At 40.4% G+C, this 21,217-nt stretch overlaps 1 protein-coding gene across 1 annotated transcript in view; it reads left to right on the top strand.

Moving 5' to 3' along the window:
* The window catches only part of CEP120 (centrosomal protein 120), a 64,975-nt gene extending 44,191 nt beyond the window's left edge, over positions 1 to 20,784 (top strand). Inside the window, exons 20-21 of the transcript XR_003532155.1 lie at positions 19,861 to 19,964; positions 20,639 to 20,784. The gene's annotated coding sequence lies outside the window, so the exon portion shown is untranslated. The remainder of the gene's footprint in view (positions 1 to 19,860; positions 19,965 to 20,638) is intronic.
* Positions 20,785 to 21,217: the final 433 nt, after the last annotated feature.

Genomic DNA, 21,217 nt, shown 5'->3' with positions numbered 1-21,217 from the left:
TGAGAATAGAATTTTTTATGTTACTGATCCCATTTCATTACTTATATCATCATCAATGCAGATGGCTTGTAAAAGCCTGAGTAGAAATAGGTAGGCTGAGCAGGAGGACATTTTAAAAGGCGCTATCTCAAACACTGTGTAAGGGAAAAGCAATGCTTTGCCATTCTGACCAATTGCTTGTGTTGCAGTACTTTCTGCAACATAGCAAAATCTCTCCTGTATCACTCATGAAGGTGATCCCACTGGTAGGCTGAGGGTTGGACACAAAGTCTAATCTTTCTCTGCCCATCTTGGTTGGAGGGGTGTTGAGAGATCTTGAGCAGGGCTCTAGGCCTTCACTTCCTATCAGCAAAATGAGAATAATGTGGGAAAAGCTTTTCTGTGTAACTGGTTTGCAAACTGCTGTTCACAATCTGTGCTGGTTGCTGTTGCCTTAATGCCCTAAAAGGGGTAGATAGATCCTTCAGCAAATGAGTGCCAGCTATTTACTTTGCTCTTTTATAGTAGATAAACCAATATTTCATTCCTCTGGCTAATTCATCTGAAAGCTTTACAAAAAACCAAAAAAATACTTCAATCCTTATGTATAACTCTAATTTCTAGGAAAGTTAAGGGAGTCTAAGGCTGCAAGCCTTCCAAGAAAGGCTAGGTTAATCTTGTTAAGAGATTAATTAAATAAAATCATTCAGTGAGGGCAGGAAAAAAGGCAAAGTATCTAAAATCTTAGGCCTGCCCCGAACAAGACTTTTTGTAGTATGGGGCAATACTACTTATTCTTGTTTCTCTCTTGGCAAGATGAAGGTGATTCCTCATTATACTGATGCTTTGATGAATAGCTAGTTAATTCTTGGTTGTTACAGCTGTGTGGAAAAGAAAAGGTCAACCATTTTTTGCCATATGCCATCTATTGAGTAAATAAGTAATTGCGAGGGGTTTAGTGAAAACTTTTATAGGAAAATCATTTCATGACTTATTAGTATTGAAATACTAATAAAAGCAAATCCCTATTATTCTAACAAACATTACAGATACTGTTGGAAGTGAGTCTTGAAGGTGGGGGGAGGCCAACTCTTATCAAAGTAGCTCTCAAATGATGTGAAACCCACTGGCCTCTGCCGAGCAGGATGCCTGCACCCACATGACAAACATGACTGTGCCCATGAACTGGTCACAGTTCTCCATCCAGGTCTGGAGGTTGGTACAAAAACTCAGGCACTGCTGGGCAACAGAGGGCATTGAAAAGTGAAGGAGGCAACTTTGCATCCCTGCACGTGCCCTCACATGGAAAAGGCTATTGCTGCAGCTCCCAAAACCTAAACCTTTCCCTGGATAACAAGAAATTCCGAGTTTTTTTGCTAGAGCGGACTTTAGCCCCTCTACTATTTTTTTTCTCCTTTTCCTGTTATCACATGTACACATGATGATGAGAATAGCAGATTTCCCCAGCAAACAAATAAATTGAAGTGCTTTGTTTACAACAAATAATAAAAAAGTTTGGTACTTAAACATGCAGAGAAATGTGCTACTTTATATACTTTGTATTGAAAGCAATCTTGATCTAATAATCTTTTTTTTGAAAAGTAGCATTTACAGAAAGTGTTTGTTTGCTTTTTTAAAGAGAATTTTTATTCTTACTCAAGCAATCTTTCAGAAGGACCTGAGGATTTTAGTGAATTTTCTTTTTTGCTCATTGAATAAGTCATTCGCATCATCTGTACCATTATTCCTGGACGTATCCCACCACTATAAAGTGAAGTATCTTAGCTAAAATAAATGCTTGTAGAATAACAACACAGAAAAAAAAATAGAAAGAAAAAAAGAAATAGAAAAGCCTGCCCGTGTGTTTATTTTGATTGCTGCTTATTTTACCACTCAAGTTTCAGATAAAAATGCATTTAATGCTTTATGGAATGCAATCTGTTACAGAGCATGGACAACATGCTAACTTGTGTACCACAAAATAACAAGCTTGTGTGAATTCAGGCAGGGCTGCTGTTTATACTGCCAGATTCAAACTTTTAGTTAGATAATTTTTGGCAGTGAAAGTGCCTAGTCTGTTACTTACACACCAGTTAATCCTGACTTAGAAAAAAATGAAAGTCCATTTAGGGCCTTTAAAATCTTAGCTTAACTTTTATACCATGGTAAGAGATGATTTAGAGTATGTCACATTAAAGACTATAATTCTTAAAATCTTTCCCTTCTTGTAGGCATTAGGTCTTTAAATGCTAACACTTTTTTTTACACAAAAAATTAAGAATGAATACTGAGCCAAACTACAAAGCAAATTTTAGTGGGCTTAGCTTAAAATTTTTTCTATTTAAGCTCACAAAAGAAGAGAAAGTAGGTATTTAATGTTGTCTGCTTTTTTAACAGAGGAACAAGGGCTGCAATGAAGAATAGCAGTATGAAGGAAATAGACTTCCCTATGGAGTTTAAACGTATATATATATATATATATTTAAACATACTGATGAAGGAAGAAACATAGTAAACAGAGTCCACATGGGTTTTTGGTTGGGGTTTTTTAAGGCAGAGAAACTTGCTTTATCTCACAGTGCTATCCTCATTTTCTCGCAGCCTAGAGCAGTATTTCAATGGCTTGGAAGCCAGATTACGTAGTGTACATTTTAGTAAGAAACAAAATTCTCTTTGGGGACACAAGAGGCAACATGTAACCTGGTTCACAGTATCTTCCATTTCTAATTCCCTTTTCCTTAGAAAAAACAACAACAACAAGCAAACAAAAAAACCCAACCAAACAAAATTCCACCATCATTTGGGGGTTTCCTCATAGAGATTTCTTAAATCCTGCATTTATTCATCTAAGTCATATAAATACATATTTTTAAAATGTCACAACCTTGACTCCCTTTTCTAACTCCATTTTTATTATCACAGTATCTATTTTAATGGCTATTAAGCTACAATGTCCGTACCTTATCTTTGTCAGTTAATGTATCTAATTCCACCATCCCAGAGGGAATAAACCTGAAGCTAAAGCCTGCAATATATTAAAGAATCAAGAACGCTTATGCAGAACAAACAGAGGATTTAGCTTGGATAAACAGCAGAGAGCTCAGTGTCTTTTATGTCCAGAGCTCAGGACTGGATGAAGAAAATGACTATAAATCATCCCTGTGAAACAACATAACATAGATGTTGTATGTTTATTTAAAACTTTATACAATCATTTATCTGGGCTATAGCTCAGTTTCAAAAAGTGGTCTGCTGTAATGAGGTACTGAGACTAGCAGTGATCAAGAGTAAAATGATATATAGTCTTCAACCAGAATTTGCTTATGGGAAGAATGGAAAGCACTTAAGCAGACACCAAGTATCTATAACCAGTAGATCAAGCGGGAGGATAATGCAATAGTAACAAAAACTTTGATAAATTTTTTCCTGTTTCTCTTCAAAATATCACATTTCTTATAATGTGACATTGTTTTGAGAGCTAAGCAGACAGCAATTTATGCCTTAATTTTCACACTTGAATGAAGACTGATTTGTTGTGATTGTTCAAGGTATAACATGTTGCTCCACCAGACTTAAATTAAAAAGAACAGGCTAAATCTTTGTCTGGGCTTGCATTCCAGGGAGAAACACTTTTTAAAATATGCTGCTGGGGGTTTTTTTCTCACTTACAGCAAGCACTTGTGTGATTTCATGGCTAGTAATTGCTAATTTTTTTACTGTGGAAAACTGAAGAGCCACTGATGATACATTTACTGCCTAAAGGAGACAGGCAAAAAGTATGATGCAGCTTTTACTGCAGAGGCAGCTTTTTTCTCCACAACCACTTTGCACCCTCGAGTTTACAGAGGAGAGCCTAAAGTGTCCCAGATGTCACTGTTTGGCTACAGGGTTGCCCAAGCACCCATCAGGTGCCAGGACAGGGCTTAGCCAAGACATCCCAACTGCAAATGTGCATAGCCTGGACTGATTCAATTATTGTTGTGTGGGCACACTCTTGCGCACAGCAATTCCCACAGTGGTACTTTTTACCTTTTATTTCAATGTTCCAGAAGCTCTTCCTCAGTGGAAATGCATTCTGTGACACAGGACATCCCACGCAATGCTTGGCAAACTCTCTTTGGCAATGGCAGCTTCTGCTGTGGCTGCAGTCACCATCCCTCTCCCTAGGTGCTGCATGCAAAGGTTTTCAGATCTGCCTGACAAATCTCCTTCATTCTGAAAAGGATTTTAGGCCCCAAACTCTATAATTTTTCATTGTTTCCAGAGCTGATCTGGTGCAATTTAAAACCTGCTCTTGGTTACCAAATTAATGTTAATTTAAACTCTCTCTGTTATCAAATTAATGTTAATTTAAGATGCTGTTACTCTAGCAGTATTATTCAATTTTGCAGGACAAGAAACTTATTAGTAGTTAAAGAATTAACCATCAAAGAAATAGTAAATTGAGTCATACCATTTGCACCTAATTTATTTATGTATTTATTTTGTGGCTCATGAAGATGAGGGCCTGTTGAGATGCACTTGGCTGAAGCACTGTATCTCCTGACAAGAATATCAGAGGTGAAACCTTTCTCTCTCTGTTTCCCCTCCACAGTTGACAGCACCCTGTAAAACAGTGCCGTAAAGAGCACAGGCTCATAAATACTTCTATGCCTATGCAGCTCCAGATGTTTTCAAGCAAATATATTTATTATGTCAATAACGATAAAAAAAAAAGATTACTTATTCAATAATTCATGATGGTTTCAGAGCTGCTGGAGGCTAATACAACTCACTTTACTTTAGATAACTTATAAATGTAGATTATTTTTATGACAGACTGAAATTATTTTCGGGTGAATATTTATTTGAGCTTTAATTTTCTTATTAACCCAACATGTACTAGAAAAGAAGATGATGATCCTACTGTCTTTCTCCTGCTGCTCCCCCAGATGCAAGTAACAAAATCTCTGAGAAGAGTTTTGTGGAAGCAAGGTCTTGACAGTTCCTCCATGCCATCAACACCAGAGCAAACTCCTGTCATTTTTTTCTGGTAGCTGAAAATATTTTGTATTTCAAGTATCTGAGTGTAAACAAACATCTCTAGAAGAAATAGGGAGGGCTGAGTCCCTGCTCTCCCCATAGGAGCTGCTGCCCAAACCCCACACTTGCTCTTGCACAATGCACCTCAGGTGCCCAGGACAGTCCTGGCACAGCTGGGGCATTCCTTGTGGTCAAGACACATGAGGGATGGCAAGGGGCAGCTGGGAGACAAGATGATATGTCAGGTGCTGTGGGGTGCAGGATGCTGCCACCATCAGACCCCTCCAAACTTCATCCTCATTGGATGATGGCCTGATCCTGGTCTGCCCTTTGCCTGCACAAACTGAAACAGAAATTACTTCAATAATCCTAAAAATAGTTTAAATTACCTCTGGAGTTTCCCCATTCAGAGTAAGGAAAAGCTGAAATATCTTCTGGAGTGCAGAAGGGACAGAAGGCAGCAGGAGAAGGAGGAATCCCTTCATGCAAAAATTTAATCCATGTTCCTAAAGCAAGCTGATTTCCTTCTCTGTTTTTCTAGATGAAATATCAGATTCAAGATATTCTGTTAAGCATGTATCTACATCTCAACAATCACAACATTTTAAGTGAGTGCTGTTGTGATGGTGTTTGAACCGTCTCAAGAAAGCATCTATTGTACACACAGGAAAACATACCAGGAGCAAGTTTAGGATGGCTTTTCTAGCTAGTTGTTGTTCAAACTTAAATTTTACAAGCTAATCAGTTTTGAATTTACTAACAATGTCTTTATGTTGAACAGGATGCATATAGTCTATACTTCTTCAATATGAAATTACTTTATTAGTTTAATTTTGCACATGCAAAAATGTGCAACCCCGGGAATCCATAAATACAGGCACAGTTAAAAAAAAGCTTTGCTCTAACACCAATAAAAGCCAGGAACAAATATTTGAAAACTACAACTCTGTACAAATATGCAAGAAATCCACGTGGAGCCTGGTTGGAGCCAGTTTCTGGGCCGAGAAGAGTGACAGAGAAGTGTGCCCGAGGCGTGCACCCTTGGCCAGAGCAGGGGTTGTCCCCAGGTGGCAGAGCTGCTCCATCCAGTGCCGGGGCCCTGCTGAGCATGTGCCTAAGGAGTGCCAAGGGCACCCTCCCTTCCTGCATCCTCACGGCTCTGAGGGCTCTCCTCCCCAGCCTGTCACACTCCTCGCCCTGGAGCCCTGGCTCCCCGCGCCAGCACGGACAGAGAGCACCGTCTCTCTTTAATCGCTTAAGAAGTTACTTATGATATGCAACTAAATATTTAGTTGTGCAGAGGACAGCTTGTCACAGACAGCTTTGTTGCTAATGTATACAAATGCTGGTATGGCACTGGCTTCCTCCCTGCGTACACAGAGCTACACACACTGACCACAGCCTAAATAACCTGATTTATTTGTTTCAGTTGTTTGATAAGTGCATCATACCTCAAACCCTACGAAACCACTTTAAGAGGATTATAAGTTTTATGATGTGAAAAGATTACCCTGAGTGTGCTGAGCAAAGTTTATATTCAGAAACTGTGCAGGAGGTGAGGCATTCACAAAGGCTGGGGAAAGAGGGCTTGATAGATCAAAAAGGGATTTTCTTTGTTGCTGTACCTCATGTTGGATTTTTTTTCTTTCTCTTTCCTTCCATTACAAGAATGGCCCCAGAGAGCCACCAAATTGCTAACCTTGTGACTGTCCTCTGTCTTGCACTCAGCAATGGAAATTTCAGGATCTGCACTTTTTTAAAAATGAGGAACCATCATTTCACGGGCAAATCAAGGGAGGGGAGAGTCTGAGGGTTACCTGAAAGAGGGAGCTGTGAGGCTGATCCTGAAGTGGGGATGTGGGGAGAGCAGTTCAACCCAGTTTCCCCCAGGGCTCCATGAGCACATCACCCCCAAGCACAGTCTGCAGAGATGGCAGGTGCTCATGCAGTCTTGGCAATCTGTCCCATCACCCTTCCCCATGGTGGGGACCAGCATCCACGAGCCCCAGTGCAGCTGAGAATCCAGAGGGGTCAGCAGATAATTGCAAAGCTGAGAATGAGGCTTTGCTCTGGCCTTGAACTGACGCTGTTGTCCTCATAGCATGCAGCTTTGCTGGGCTTGGTATTTGTGTCATAAAGTGTCAGAGAGGGGAAAATAATTTAACCTTTTTAACCCTTATTGTTTAATGTTTGACATATGCTCAGGGAATACTTGTAAATAGGAGGGAGGTTAATTGAACAAAATCCCTGATGTATGTCTCCACCTATCCTTTTTAAATGAATGGACTTACACGGCACATGTTTAACACTGTGCTCTACTAATGTTCTTGTATGAACAGGGCAATGTGGAGGTAATATGGAAAAGAAAACAGCAATAGCAAGTGGAGGCAGTGCACACAGCATGGCAGAGGTCTGCTCATCTCAGAGGACTTTGCTTAGCTGCTGGGGCAGCAGACAGGGAGGGTGCCTGGGGGTTTTGCTTTCCCACAGAGTCCTCTGGGTCCTGCCTGATCTCACCCCCTCTGCCATGGCTGCATCACAGTGGGGTCCCCAGTCTCAGGGCCCCCATTACCCTCTCCCCTGCCTCCCCCCACCATGTGCTTGAGCGATGTTGCACTGTAGAGCTCCATTAAATAGCGTGCTCCTGCCCAGCGCTGTGTAGTCCACAGTACTCTGCTGTAACTAAAAGAACGTTTATATTTTATTCTGTCTCCTGCGTCTTTCATAAGGGAGTTTTTATGTGTCACCAGAAAATACTGGGTAACACACTTTATTAGCCTCATGATACTGTGGCCCATCAATACTTGTCGAGGCCTGATGAGATCATGCTATGATTGTTAATCAGAGCAAAGGAAGGAGGTGGAGTAGTGGGAAATACCTTTAGGAAAGAATCAATTAGAGAGAACAGTACTGCAGGTAAGCATGCAGTGTGTTTTTCAGTGTAAAACAGCAGGCAGCTGATCAGCCCATCACTGATAACTTTTTCAGCTTAAGAGCTGAGCTGAGCTGAGCCCGGCACAGCTCAGCACTGATTACTCATGTGGAAGGGTGCTCTTGACTTGGGTTTTTCCTCTTCAGTAAGGACCTGTTTCCTGGAGAGGAAAGTGATTAATTTGGAGTTCTTTGCATCTTCTTAAAAACTCAGAGGCTGACCCTACTGCTGAAGTGTCACATGGGTGAAGTGAGGGATATGGCAAGACCGGTGCCACCACACAGTGATCAGCAGGATGTATTTAAGCACTGTCAAAGCCTACTACTTTTGCTTTGTGCTGGTAGTGCACAGTTCCTCTCTGTTGTATTTTTTCTCCTGCCCAGGGTTAGAGGAGGGTAAGCTTTTTGTGACAGAGCAATGGAGGTTGAGTGGTCATATGACTTCTCAGACTGCAGCAGAAGTCTACAGCTCCAGTGCTCATGTCTCTTCCCTCCAAATACTTACTTGAGTTCCTTCAAGAACCCTTTAGATTGCGGTCAGTGGGAAAAGCCAAAGATACTTCACTGACACCTTGGGTGAAAACCAGATCATTTACACAACCTGTTTTGCACGCCAAGCTGAGAATGAAACAAGGTGTTCAGTGGTTTACATCTCTCAAAGTAATGCAAGTCAAGCTGATGACAGATGCCAGACTGATTGCTTAGTGCTACCAGCCTAGGTAGAACTTTGTCTGGTTTAAGAAGTAAAAATATCTACATGTGCTTTAAGTAGTACAAATATCTGTACTTTAGAGTCTCCTTGCTGATTTAGTGCCATAAGGAGAATTTCAGGAAAAAAACTCATACTGGCAGTATGTACTTGCAGCACATTTCACTGTACTTTTCCAAGGGGACAAATAAGACTTTATTTTGAATGTCTGGGACCAGCAGTCTTTCAATAGGAAAAACCTAGAAATCCTATTACACTGTTGTTAGTACAAGGTCCTACTCTATTAATTTGGGCCCTAGGGATATTAGGTTGAGAAACAAATGGGTGCTTAACACTCCTAGCAGAACAAATACAGAGGACAGAAATATAATAATGGCCCATCTTCGCGAACGAAGATTTTGGGAAAAGGTCTTTTTACCTTTCCAGCCTGCGCAATGGATTTTTTAGGTGAGACACAGCCTGCGCTGAACTGAGCCCACCCTTTAATAAGCCATACACAATAACACCTCCTGAACCAGCTGAATTATTTCAGAGAGCCACCAGAGTTATTTTAAGAAGTTCTCATAGAAAATCCTTGATCTGAGTTATGTCAGCACTTATGAGAGATTCCCTGGGGACTTTTGGCAGAAGGTACCTCATCCACGGTTAATAAGGTCTCTATCTTCACGGCAGAGTGAATGGGCTCTTTCAAATATTAAATACAGGACCAAACTTGGGCCTTTCATTAGAGGGGAGGAGTAGGTTATGAAAAGTGCATTTCCCCCAGTTTAAATTAAATATATGAGCTCAGGGAGTATAAAGAGAATCAGGAACTCTCAAAAAATTCCAAGTGAAAAAGCCCCAAACAAACAAACAAACAAAATGAAACAAAACAACAGAACAGAAATCAACCAACCAAACAAAACCCCAAAACAAACAAACAAACAAAACCACCAAAAACCATAAACCAGCAATCATGAATCAATAGATGCTGTTACAAATCAAATACAATTAGTTTCACTAAAAAGCACTTGCCTGTATCACTGACCAAGGGAATAGAAATAAGTGCATCCCAATGAGATGCAAATATGTTTCCTGTGACCTCTACACCCTGCTTATCTTGCTGAGTATTTGTATTTCTCTTCTACTCTGAAAAGAACTGGAACTTTGCATTTAACAATAGCAACCTACTTCCAGGGCTCTCCTGGAACAGAGGTAGTGCCAAAATCACTCCTGTGCAAGTCCTGACGTAAGTGATGACTGCTCTGGGTACAGGGACAACAAAACTGTTTAAAAGCATAAATTTACTGCCCATTGATTAGCACAATTCCTGCAGGCCCCATGAAATTTTTTTAAATGGATATCAGATACTAGATCAAAGCTGAGAAATACAAATTTGCTTTGCTCAGGGCAAAATCCTATGTTCATAGTGTACTCCTATTCCTTGTCGAACTATTCCACTTAACAGTGCATCTGATAAACAGAAAAAATAAAAAGCACTAGTTATGCCAGTTTTGGTGGAATATTTCAGTTCAGAACGGACCATTAGATCATGCAACCTCATTTTTGTGTATCAGGGGGCTTTATGTTTAATCCAGCTATGCTTGGATAGGGCCCAATAGCCCCTTTGGCTGGAGAACACTTTCCTTGGCTAAAGCATATCTTTCAGAAATACTCTCAAGCTAAATTTGAGGAGTTGGGTTTAGGCACTAAGCATCCTGCCTGCCCACATGCAGATCCTATGTATTCCAGCCAGGTTGATGGGAGGAGGGTTCAGCAATTCTCACAGGGCCAGATCCTGAAGCAGCCAGCAAGAGGGAGAAAATTTTTCTAAACCCATTTGCAAACAATTTTCACTAAATACTTCCGTAAACCTTCTGGGCTCTGTAATTCAACACTGGCTTTGAGCTCCAGCCTTTTATTGGCAGTGTATCTTGGCTTGATCTCATGCCTACAACACTAAAAGCCAAGTTTTGAAAATTAAACTGTTGGGTTGACTATGGGTTAGATACACTCTCAATCCAAGTACAGCAGTTCTTGAATCTGTTTGTACTGATTTACAGTGAAAACAGTCTTTCAATTTATTTTTTTCAGTTTTTCCTCTTTTTCTATCAGAATAAAAAATAAAATCGGTTTGGTTAAACTGCTTTGCTTTCTGTTTGATTCTGTAGTCCTTATGGACATACAAGGCTCTGACTGTCGTAAGACTGATGTTTCCAGTGCTTTTAGGTCATTCCCCACCCCCAGTCCCTCTCATGGCAAACAAGTATTTCATATGAATAGAGTAAAAGGTGATGGAAAAAATGGAGAGTTTGTGATGGTCATAAAGAAACAGGATTACATGCATCAAAAGTGATAGAGACATACTTTAGCAATCAGACAGATGGAAAGACTAAAGAGCAAAGATTTCCTCCATATCCCTCCCAGTCAGCAGTAAAGAGGCATGACAGTTTTTTATTTAGAACTTGCACGTTTTTTGTCATGGACAAGAGAACATGGTGAGAAGAAGTTTTAGTTCAATTTAGTTTGGGATTTAATACACAGAAATCTTCACACAAGTTTGTTTTATCATCTCTGGGCCTCATGTGACACCTCCCTCATTTGCCTCCATATATTCTGCCATTGCCATACAGTGATATTTGCTTTTCATTTTGTCCTTCTCATGGACAAGAGGCAATCACTTTGTTCCCAGCCCTCGAGCCTACTGTGTGTACTGGCACCAAATTGGACTTTCTGTGCCCTTAAAATAAAATTCAGAAAAGAGGCAAACAATAAAAAATTTGCCACCTGTGTCATGGGGTAAGGGTAGTTTAAGTCAAATAGAAGATATATATATGTATGAAATATGTATATGCATTTCTGGGGTTTTTTACTGTCTTGTGTTACTACCTTCCTTTTTGCCTGTCTAATAATACAACACCCTGTTAGTTTAAAGCTAACTTAGGAAACTATGTAGCATAAGGGACTCATAACTTTTTATTCTTCTGGGAACTTGCTGAGGCACTGAAAGTGTTCCCAAAATAAGGTGGACAAAGTGTTTGCTGGTGAGACATCACATGGCAACTCTGACATGTCATCGTACCAGTTTTCTATTTTTTTCCTAACAATTCACTTTATCTCTTGGGAAAGTTTACCTTAGAAAACTGTTGTGGGAATAGAAAGATACGTTTTTGTCTGGTAAATGGAAACATGATGTTTTGACCACTTTCCCAATCCAAAATACCACGGCAGCTCAGCTCAACTCTCCACAGTCAACCATCCTCATCAAACAGACAGGTGCTGCTTTGCTTTTGCACTCATTTAATCTAGGATGTGTTTGCATTTCTCATTAATTTGTCAGCTCCCATTTGGGAAGCATTCTTTTACAATCAATGGAAGTCAGTAGGTAAACCTAAATATTTGCAGAGGCTATGCCTAATAAGGTCGTTCGGGCAGCTGTTGACATTAGTGTCACAGGGACGGGAATGCATCCTTGGGAAAAAACTCATGTACGTATGTATGTACATAAACATATGCACACTCCTCTCACACTCACACACCTCTTCTCTCTTCTGCTCCTCTTAAACCCTGCACCTACCGGGGCACACATGAGCATAATGCATGTGCAATGCAGGAATATCACTGAAGCTAAAGTTTAACTTCCACATATGAATAAAACTAATAGTGCTATTTAAATACAATAAAAACTTGCAGAGCTGCACTGCCAAGTTGTGCAAGGTCACATTGCAATGTGTCGGCTGTAAAGATTTCTAAGGAGCCTGTTTTCTTGAGTAATAGCAGTTGGAGAAATGCACTTATCTGAAGAATGAGACTGTTATAGGTTTCTGTAAATCAAAACCTAGCCAAAGAGCAGTTCCTTAATATCCATTTTCCACTTCAACACTTTGACTACAGCACACACACTGGGCTACATCCTGCTCAGCTCACATAAGTAGTCCACTCAAATCGATTCTGGCATGACTGGCACCATGTAAATGCAGAAGATAGGTTGAGTGACTGCATGCAAGGAGGAACAGGAGGGTTTGTTGTTTTCTGCACACAAATATTGGAAGTGGTACCAATTTCTCTGCTAGATAGGCTCAAGCCATATAGGGTTCTTGTTAAACCAAGCTCACGGGAAGTGATGTAAATCTGGTGGACTGAAGCATAGAAAGCAGTGCTCCCACCTTTTTATTTTTAAAGGAGAGGTTTTATTACCTCTCCTGCACCCTCAAGCAGTGCACACCATTAATGGGTGCCCTTGTAGTTCACAAGGAGTGATCAATGAAAGCCCTTCAAAGTGCTTTTGAGATAGGTGTGTTTTTCCCTTAAAATTTCCACTTGCATTTGTCAGTACCATGGAAATGAGGCTCCCATCCAGCACAACTTCTTGCCACAGGTGCTCACGAAACTGGCTCAGCTTCCTCCAGTTGGTGGAATACTTGGGCACATCAAAATCACCCACTCTGGGAAACCCCCTCTTGTACAGAGCTACCACAAGAAGTATGTGCCAGCTAGGAGATTGTGTAGCAGGGTCCAAACTGAGCCCCCAGCTGGGAGGTTGTGTGGGGAGTGGGAGCCAGCTCCTGGCAGCACGTGCTCCCTGGCAGGGCACCCACCACCCGCACCACAGCACATGGAGCTGCCTGGAGTGACTGCCCCGCTGGCCTACCTATAGGCTAGTGAAAAACGTGGGCATCTGTAAAGTGTTTTTTACAGATTACTATTATTCACAGGAAGCCTTAGAAAAATCTAACACTACATTCGCTTCTAAGGTATAATAGATGTAAAGTCTTTTTTTCAATCATTTTAATGCGATCATTTGTTGGGCCTTAGGGTAAAATTACATTTCACAGCTCCCTTGTTCCCATGCTATGGTAAAAAAGAGATTGATGTCTGAAATTTCAACTGTATTTGTCTTACGAATTTGTCCGACTCCCTGGAGAATAATTGTCTCATATCATTTGAAGGCTGGTAATTCCTTTGGAATGACCTCTGTGTTATAATTACAGCAAGAGTACTAGCATGTAGCTAGGCAAAGTGAAAGTTAATGTTCTTGGTTTCTAGTTGTGTTATTTTTATTAAACTGTTCCCCTTTAAAAGAAATACCTGGAGATATGGACTCTCACTCAAGAGGGCTTTTTGCAGATAACACAAAATGTCGTTTTTCCTGCAAAACACTTACATGCATTAACAATTATCTGAAGGGTGCAATGAATTCTTAAAGCCATTGTGTATTTCTGGAATATATTAGCAGAATTGGAGACTTCAACATGTCATTTGCCTCAGGATTATTTATTTTATCCCACTTCAAATGTTTTGAAATTTTTTGAATATATATTCAGCTATGGCTCATGTCGCTTTTCTATCATGATATGGCATTGAACTGAGAATAACTTAAATATGCCTCCTCCTTAGGAAAGAAAATCCTACAGAGCTGGGAAGAAATCTAGAGAAAACTAGTGAGCAGATCAAAAGGCATAGAAAATTAGTTGTGCACTTGCAGAAGTAACAGAAAAGAGAATGTAATTTGGTGTACTGCTTTGTCCTATTTGTGTTGGTCTCTGTGGACCATCAGTCTGAGCAGTGTGAGGGGGTGCAGAGAGAAAACCCTCCCTGCAGCTCTGGGGGCACTCACTGACACACACAGGCACAGGGATGTAGAATTACTGTTACCATTATAACGATTTACATGCTCAAATCCTGTCTGCCTCGGCAAAGTGATAAATACCTCAAAATATTATACATTTTAAGGTCTATTCTATTCTTGATTTACAAGGTCAATTACCTATACTAACCTCTCTTAATGCTGGTGGGAATTTATTTTATAAATCTTCAGCACACCCAGAAAGGACATGGGAGCCAATCTCTCCAGGGACACAACCAGCATCTTACTTCCCCCAACCATAGTTCTGACACATGTGTTTTGGGTGATATTTGAAGGTGAAAATGTGGTTTGGTAAGTGGGATGAGGCTGCATGCTTCATTTAAAAAGAAAGCACAGGCTCTGCTTAATACATTTACTGCATTATAGTTCTAAAATGGGAACATTTATCAATTGTTATACTAAAAACTGAGATATTATTAGTACTTTTTGGCCTCTGCCTATGGTGAAACTGTGATATCTTATAGTGCACATCAATTATTTATTAGTGGATAGGTTTTTATATGTGTTAGGCCTTAGACCAGCCCACTTCTGTGAGTGTCTAAACATTGGAACTCTCAAACATTGGAGTATCTCACCTTCATTATTAAGGGATAGGTATCTGTAACTGTTTAATAATGACTAAAAAAAAAAAGAAATACTCCATCCTTTATACTTCCTTGAACAATGTCCTTGTTCAATATCCTTGATCAACATCTTCCTTGGTCCAAGTAAGCAAGTAACCAAAATTGAGATTTCTGAAACTGGCTGATAAATCTTTAGGGATAGCCCATATAATAACCATATGCTTGTAGACAACAAGAAATTTTTGATCCAAGTTTCAGCAACTGAGTTCATCTTTATTTTTTCTCCATATTTTCTGATAATCCTAGAGAGTTATGCCTAGTTTCCACACTAGTAACAGCAATATATAATTTCATATTTTTTGGCTGATTTAAAGCATATATGGTTTTTGTTAACTTAGGACAGGAGGGGCTCGAATTTATGTCATAAATGGCCTAGAACCTTCATAAACATATAGGCATAAAGTCACTAAAAATAAAGCGTCCCTAAGTCCTTTTAGTTAAATGACTTGATATATTTGTAAAGCAGTCTTGCATGGAGGCAGTATGTTGACAGAATTAGAGGAAAATGAGAAACTTTGTTGAAGCTTAATGAGAATTAATGTTTTGGCCATTGAACTTGATGGATATGTTGGAAAAATAGTTAAAGTGCTTGCTGTGTTAATGTCAGCTGACATAACAATTGTTTCCAGAGAACCAGACTTCTGAATCCTCATATAAAGCACTGGGGAACTTGAACAACACAAAAGAATGTAAGGTTTGGAGAGAGTGGGGGCAGGGAAAGGAAAGAAAAACATTATATAAGTTTAGCTACTTCCAGCTCATTTTTACCCATTGAAATAATGAACATAAGGGTGTCTGAGTAGCAATCCAAGCCAAGCTTGGAGACAGCATCTTGAGCATAAGAACCATCTCGTGCATTTACCAAGCTGCACCAGAGTCTTTAATCCATGTCTATGGCCCTTCAATGAAATGAAAACTGGTTTATAAGGTGAAAGGTAATAAAGGCCTTGGGGAAAAAGCTATCCCTTGGCTAGCTGCAGAACACTCTCTTCACTGAATTCAGAGGAGCCAAAAGCAGTGCAAAGAGGCTGGTTCTGTGCATGCACAGCAGAGAGGCAGAAAGGCAGACCTGACCTATTTTTGCAGCATAAGCCCGCCACTGTCCTGCTTGGTGGAGATGGAGAAGGCAAGCACTATCCCTCAGTGGCTGAATCCTCAGAGCCAAATATTGTCCTGAAATTTTCAGTCTTCCTCTGTGCTGTGCTTCAGGCATCAGTTTGATGGCTCCCAGAAATCTCATACCCTTTCTGCAGGGAAATTTATCTTCTTTTTTTTTTTAATAAGTACATCATATAATTCAAGATGCTACAGAACAACTTTATTTGGTCTGGATCAACTGGTGTTTGAGCTGGCAACAGCCCACAGAGGTCCTCTGCCATAGTTATCATGTTGCACACACTCATTAACCTCCCTGTATAAAATAATGAACAGAATATGCATAACATTACCAGTTTTTCATAAGTGCAAAACCCAGAAGAATTCACAAATCAGCAGAAGAAAAGTTTACACGACTGGGGTAAATTGGAGGACAATCTATTACTATGACAATACCAAAAAGCAATAACTTTTCATTGTGAGGAAAGATGTGTTCATGCTCATACCACACATACATAGAAAACATTCTAATGATTTCCCATAGACTGGAGACTTACTTGTGGAAAAATGTTGAAAAATATATCATTTCTATCTTTTCTCTCCCACTCATTTGGAATTGTTCATGTACTGAGGTAGTGAAGGGATCTAAACCACACGTTGTGTGCAAAGAGGAGCTTTGTTGCTGCTGTGTCAACTCCAGTGTTCAGTTCTTGTGATCCAGCACAGCTGAGAAAGGGGTTTTGATGGGATGACTGACCCTTGGTTCCCACCCACTACTTGGGCTGTGATGTGCAAGATTGTCCTTCCAGTTTATTTCAGTGACCCCAAAGGGAGCTGTGAATCACTGTGAAGTAGAAAATGTCCTTACTGCATGTTTTTTGAAAGACCTGACCTAGTGAGGGCAATCTTTCATTACAGATTTAAAGTTTAGGTTTTAAAGTTTTCCTAGTCCCCATATATGGGAACTCAGTAGGCTGCTACAATCCCAGCATGCATGTTGCTTGCATATGATGTATTTCCATCAGTTAAAAAGTAGACAGTTTCATTCTGGAAGTTGCTTAAATAGCCACAGACTGTATTTCACAAGACAATGGCTCTGATTAGCCCCAAATGCATATATGTTGCTTTGGTCATGGATAGTGTTATCTGTTTCTAGAGAGCAAGAGGTTCACCTTGGTAACTGCAGGCCTATCAGTCTCATTTCAGTGACTGCTAAAATTATTCTGGGAGGTATTGAAAAATACCTGAAAGACAATCACAGTCCTTGGTCACAGCTAGCACGGCTTCATGAGGGGAAAGTCCTGCTTGTCAAACCTGATTTCCTTTTATGACAAAGTAACCACCTAGCTGATCAAGGGAAGCAGTTCATGCAATCTTTTGGATTTCTGTAAAGCTTTTGTTACTCTCTCTCTCACAGGATCCTTCTGGACAAAATGCCCAGCACACAGCTGGATAAACACATCATGCGGTGGGTGAACAATTGGCTCACAGGTCGAGCACAGAGGGTAACAGTGAATGGGGTAACATCAGACTGGTGACCTGTCACTGGTGGGGTTCCACAGGGCTCCATCTTGGGCTCTGTTCTCTTCAACACCTTCATAAATGACTTGGACTCAGGACTGGAAGGGATACTAAGTAAGTTTGTAGATGATACTAAATCGGGAGGAGACTCCCTCGAAGGCAGGGAGGCCCTGCAGAGATACTTTGACAAATTAGAGGGATGGACAATCACCAGCCTGATGAAGTTTATGACAAGCACTAGATTCTGCACCTGGTATGGGGAATCCCTGGATATATGTACATACTGGAGATTGGGATGCTGGAAAACAGTACCATAGAAAGAGACCTGAGGATCCTGATCAATGGCAAGTTAAATGTGAGTCAGCAGTGCCCTGGCAGCCAGGAGGGCCAACTGTGTCCTGGGGGGCATCGGGCAAAGTGTCGCCAGCCAGTCAAGGGAGGGGATTGTCCCACTCTGCTCTGCACTGAGGCAGCCTCACCTCTGTGTGCATTTTTGGGTGGGACAATATGTGAAAGATATAAAGCAAATATAGAGTGTCCAAAGGAAGCCTATGAAGATGGTGAAGGGCCTTGAGGGGGAGCCGTACGAGGCAGTGGTCACAGCAGCAAGCCTGGTTAAATTCAGGAAGTGTTTGGATAATGCTCTGAGGCACATGGTGTGATTATTGGGGCTGTCCTGTGTAGTACCAAGAGTTGGATTTTGATAATCCATTGTGGGTCCCTTCCAATTCAGGATATTCTATGATTCTATGATTTTTAAGCCCCTTTGCAGACCTCATCTTAGAAGGGTTCATCTGCCCTGTCTCCAGCTTGTCCATCTTTCCTCACATAGAAAATACGAGAAAAACACGTGTTTCTTTCCTTGCATGGTAAACAGACTGCTGTAGGACCAAGCCCTATGGCAGCCTTGCAGCAATCCCATTACCGAGTGGAAGATCATTCCTGTTTGCCAAAGATTCTGCTGAACAATACACTGCCCATGTCTTTTCCCATGCTATGTGTTTGGGACAGGTACACAGCCATGCTTATGCCCATGATCCCTCTTTCAGAGGGCTGGTGGTGGCTATGTTGTTAGCCTTTGAGGCTGTGAGTTCCTCAGGCTGCCATCTCTCTGAAGGGAGAAGTTTAGGAACAATTTAGATATTATAGGTTAGATCATAGAGCTATCATAAAGCTTTCATCAGTCAATAAAATAGGCTTTCCTCTTCATAAAAAACGACTAAATTTTTTTTGTCTTATAAAAAGAATATTAATGCTGGAACCCTAAAAACTTTGTCTGAACTTTTATTCTCCTTACTTCTCTTTTCATTTCCTGTTTTTCATTGTGGTGAATGCTTTCATTAGAGCTTTAATGCTTTTTGATCCATTTATGGGTGAGGTGTCTCAAATAACACCTCCATGTTGCCCATCTCCATTTTCTACCAGCAGGTCTCCATGACCTCTTAGGAACTGTGAAAGGGATGTCTTCATCAGTCTTCTACTTCTTCCAAAGGCAAGGAAGAACATGAGATTAGGTGCAGAGAAAAATTGCACTTCAAAGGCCTCTACCATTTTAAGGCCCCTTAAAAGAGCATCGGGTGTATACACTGAATGACTTTCTTGCTGTCTTTGCAAGCAGAAAAACATTGTTTATGTGAAGAGCTTGCACCAATATCATCACAAGCTACTGCAGCCAACACACAGAGCAGGTGCAGTATTTTTCTATTTTCAGTTAATTTTTCATGAATTTTTCCTTCGCAAGTGGAAAGCAGAAGCAAATTGTCACTCCTGGCTGAGCCCCACCTTGCCTCATGCCTGCAGAAATGCTGGTGATTTCACTGCTGAGGCTGAAGCCCCAGCACCGGCCACAGAGTGCATAGATTGTGACTGTCTTATTGCATGAAGGCATTATTCAGGAAATATTTAGCTGTATTTTCCCAATATTTGTATGCTGGCTAAGCTTTTTTTCAATTTAAATCTTTCTTGGTAGAAAGGCAGTGTTTATACTTGCTTGTGTTATACCTGGCAGTTGAGTGTCTGCTACTAATTGCCAGCATTCAAGTATTAATACAGGAAATAATGACAGGAAAGAGTTACAGATATATTCCCCAAGGTGCTGCTTCATAGGCAAGGCAGAGAGCCTTTCATATGATTTGATCACTGTAATATATTCATTCAGCATCTGTTGACACATGGGTATTTCCACACAAATCCTACTCTGAGGTTTGCTGCCATAAATATTTTGAGACTATCTATCAAGAAGATATCTGAAGAAATCAGAAACACGGGGGGGAAAAAAAAAGAAAGAGAAAAATTAATCACATAACTTATTCACCATGAATAATTTGGTCCACTCCATCTCTATCTCTGCACAGGCAATACTGCACAGCAGTTGACAGCTCTGGGTTGGTGACAGTCAGGAAATCAGTTCTCTACAGCATTGTCCTCTTCCCATGACTCAAACTTTTTCAATTTAATAGTAAGGGATTTTAAATTATTGCTGGACAGTTGATTGAAAGTTGCTGTACCTGTTTTCAAAATGTTGTAAGTAAAAATTGATGTGATTTTGAAAATGGAAAACTATTGTATGAAACTCTTTAGCACCAAGAGAGCTTCCTGGACTATGGCCATAAGCTGCATTTGCTCAAGTCAATTTTGCATTAATCAGTGTGCCTTGAAGATTACGTCCTATGTTTTTTTATTTAGTGGGTCATATATTTTAAAAAGTGCCTTTAAGTGTTTTGATGAAACACATTAAAAATCCACTGTAATGCCTAGGTGCCTGACAGTTTTAATATATAGCAGGTACATTTGCCTTTGCAGTTTAAATAATCTGGAGGAGATGCTTCATTATTTATTTTTAAATTTTATCACCAAAGATCCATAATATCTGAAAATCAAATTTATGGTACTTGTCTCCAGTATCTTCAAAAATGTTAATGAATGTTTTCCAGTCACTCAACAACAAAATCAGACTTTTAAACGAAGTTTTCCAACTAGAAATTATATAAATGATCTTCCAGAAGAGCATGAATAGTAGTGCCATGCTATCTTTCTTCTATCTATAGAGCCCACAGACAAAAAGTAGTCTAACTTTCAGCAAAAATGCAAAAGTCAGACCATGGTGTATTCTGATTTTCTAAATATTCACAGGCCTGATGCTTTCTCTATGGCGTGTCTGAACATTTTTGGTCACAAAATACAGCTAGACTTTTCCCAATAACCAGACTTCATCTGAACTTTCAAGTTTTTTGTGAAGAAATCTGTCTGTCATTCATGGTCTGCTGTCAGGAGAAGCACTTTGCCATCTCACCTCCAATTCTGGGTGAAAAGGTGAGTATATGAATAAAGGTTTTAGAGTTTGACCCTCCATTATAGCTTAAGTCCTTTAAATAGACAAATGACAAGCATGAAACACAAAGCAGTCTGCATGTGCTGTTTTAGCCAGTAAAAAGCTCTTGATACCTCACATTGGCACAAGCTGGTGATACTTTACCACAACTCTCCTGTGCCCTGGCACTGCCTTACCCTGCCCCAGAAGAAAGTAAATTTTCTACCTCAGGCAGCAAGCTGCAGAGGCATGGATGGATCTCCTGAGAGGGCCTTGGAAGTGGCATCTCTTGGGGCATGGCAAAGCTGTGTCAGCAGAGAAAAGGAGCAAAAGAAGACCAGAAGCAGCAAAGTGAGAGGTATACTTGGGTCACTGTTTAGCAGAAATCCAGACAGTTGGTT

Source organism: Neopelma chrysocephalum, unplaced genomic scaffold (genome assembly GCF_003984885.1).
Source record: "Neopelma chrysocephalum unplaced genomic scaffold, ASM398488v2 Primary Assembly neopelma1_96942, whole genome shotgun sequence".
NCBI classification, from domain to species: Eukaryota; Metazoa; Chordata; class Aves; order Passeriformes; family Pipridae; genus Neopelma; species Neopelma chrysocephalum.
This window is presented reverse-complemented; position numbering and strand designations above follow the sequence as displayed.